Below are 2,731 nucleotides of genomic sequence, written 5' to 3'. Positions count from 1 at the left end.
CAGCACCGACCCCTGAGGAACACCAATGGTTTAGGTTGCAAGGGATCTAAACCAGGATCTTTCTTTTATTAAAAAAAAAAAACCAAAACAAAAAACAAATGATACAGATCTGTTGCATGCTAGAAATAAGTTTCCTGGAAGGAAACTGGTTCAAGCACAGATTAAGCCAAATTAGTATTTCTCAGGCCCATCAATGACTCTCTAGCATACAGTTTAGTCAGTGATTACACCAATAACAGCAATTATGTATTATCTTGAAAATCTTTGGTCAAGTCCAATAAAACCTTTAATTAAGTCCAGCAGGTACATACTTTCATTTGTTTTACAGAATTTAACAGGAACCAGTTTCTTGCATTAACGTAGTCTAAGATGCTTGAACCTATTTCTCCTCTAGTGCAGACAAGATATACTGTGCTCTGAATTTTTAGGAATATGCAGATGTAGAAGTACAGACCAGGAGAAGAAGCTATTTCTATCTTAATGAGAACATTATCCATTGAGTTACAGTTGGAAAACCATGGTGCAACACAAATATCAGCAGTACATGCTAATTCTCTGCATAATGTGGAAACTTACATTCTCTGTTCTGGAAAAAACCTGTTTCAGAGCCAGTGGAAGACATTACGGAAAAAGTGGCACACTCCGACAGAAGGATTGGGGTGTGGGTTTTTTGCTATTACACCACTGTAAGATGAAAGGAATGCTTTAGTACCTTAGGGAAAATGTCCCTTGCAGTGATTCCAGCCCACCCTTTCAGCATTGTTGAGTACTAACAGTTGATCACCTGTCCTCAACAGACATTGCTAGCCACAGTTCTCAGCATTCTAAGTCCCAGCTGATGATGAAACCGTTTATAAATGTAAAAACAAACAAACAAAAAAACACCCCCCCAACAGCACCGTTTTTTCTTAGCTTTTAAAGACTTTTCTTCGCAATTGCTGGAAGACCGTGGTAAGAGATCATAATGAGTGTCATTTGCCCATGTATAGAGATAAAAATTGGCATTCTACGCATTCACACTATACACCTAAGCCAAGTTGAAGTTTCTGTTTAACAGAAACATACTTCTTAAAGATTTTTTTTTTTTTTTTTTTAAGAGGAATAGAATAGGATAAAACAGGTCCAGGAGGAGGTATGGGAGGGCACACAAAGTGTGGGAGAAACAGTGTATTCTGTACTAAGCTGGTGGGGAGAACAGAGAAATTGACAAAAGCCCTTTTCCAGTCCCTCCTAGGAATGCTGCCAGATTCCAGTCTATCTCCTCTTCTGAGGAGCTGAAAGAGACCAGTGTTAAATAGAGCAGTTCTGAAAAGGAAAAACCAAATGCAGAGAGTAGTGACCTGCACAGAAGATGTTTTGTATTGACTCATTTTCCTTTGAGTGAGTGGTTAGGGTTGCAGGTGGAACCTGTTCAAGAGAACAAAGTAATTAGTGGGCTTGTATAGATTTAGCATTCCATAGGAGTGCTTACACTTCAGTTAAAAAAAACCCTTCAAAAATAAGAGATTTCTCTTAGTACATAAAGAGGAAAGTTCTCAGATAGCATTAAATTAAAATCTTTCTAGGATGCTTGTTTATCAGGTTAAGTATACTAAGATGTTAGTAATTTTTAATAGTATAATTTAACAAGGGTGCCATTTTCATTTTAGAATTAAGTTTTAAAGAATCTATCAAAATATGTCTTCATTTGCAGCTGTCTGATAGCATTATGGAATTGGGGAAACTAGTATTTTCAGACTTTGGATATTCATTAAGTTTTGAAAAGAAAAAATTTCAAACTTCCATGAAGCAAACTTTTATATGGAAATATTCATGAAGTTTTATCATTTTTCAAATAAATTATAGAAGGTTGCTATACTGTCCAATTAAGTTATAGTGTGCAAAAAAAAATTATAGAAGGATATTGGCTACACTGGTGCTTTAGTGATACTAATAATGATACTTCTTTTTAATACTAATTTACACGCAGTTTGTTTTGGTAACCAGACATAATGCAAGGTGTAAGAAACACTTTTTTGGTCTATGTGAAATGTAACTGCAGCAAGCCATTTTCAGAATATGTTCTGAAGTTGTAGCCATACTGTGGTAATTGTCCATGGACACCCTGTTTTCCTCCATGTAAATTCTAGGTAGCTCAGACTTCAGTAACAAGCGCAGATTGTCAGCTTGCATTTAGCACTTAATAGTAGGCACATGCAATTGTTGTGGAGAAGCTAAGATAGAATGGTATGGTGCAGTTAGGATTAATCCTAACTTGTTTGTTTAGTCATACCATTTTTTGATTACAAACTGTCAGAGAGAATGACAGACCTTATTCTAAAACAGGGATTAAAAAAATCATTACCCCTTTTACCACCTCTGAGCTCTAATTCATAGGTCTTGTGTTATCCTTTTTCTACATAACAGCATCAACAGAATATCAGAACACATATTCTTGGCATACATATTCTTGTGAGAACTATCAGCTCCCATTTTAATGCTGATAAAAGAAGGGGACAGAGCAGCAAAGTAACTTACCTGGTACCCTACAGAAACTGTTGAAGCCATCCCAGACTAGTACTGAAATCAGTCATTGCAACTTCATGAACCCGAGTTCCTTGCTATAGTGTGAGAAGATGGTGTTTTGTTTGGGAACACTAAAATAGGATTAAGTATCACAGCAAACAGTAACTACCAAATGATTTTTCAAAACTAAGATGCTGATGCTCTGTTTTTCTCTTTAACTTCAAAG

Source organism: Eurypyga helias, unplaced genomic scaffold, assembly GCF_000690775.1.
Source record: "Eurypyga helias isolate BGI_N326 unplaced genomic scaffold, ASM69077v1 Scaffold8054, whole genome shotgun sequence".
Taxonomy (NCBI): domain Eukaryota; kingdom Metazoa; phylum Chordata; class Aves; order Eurypygiformes; family Eurypygidae; genus Eurypyga; species Eurypyga helias.
Note: the sequence above shows the minus strand (reverse complement) of the source record.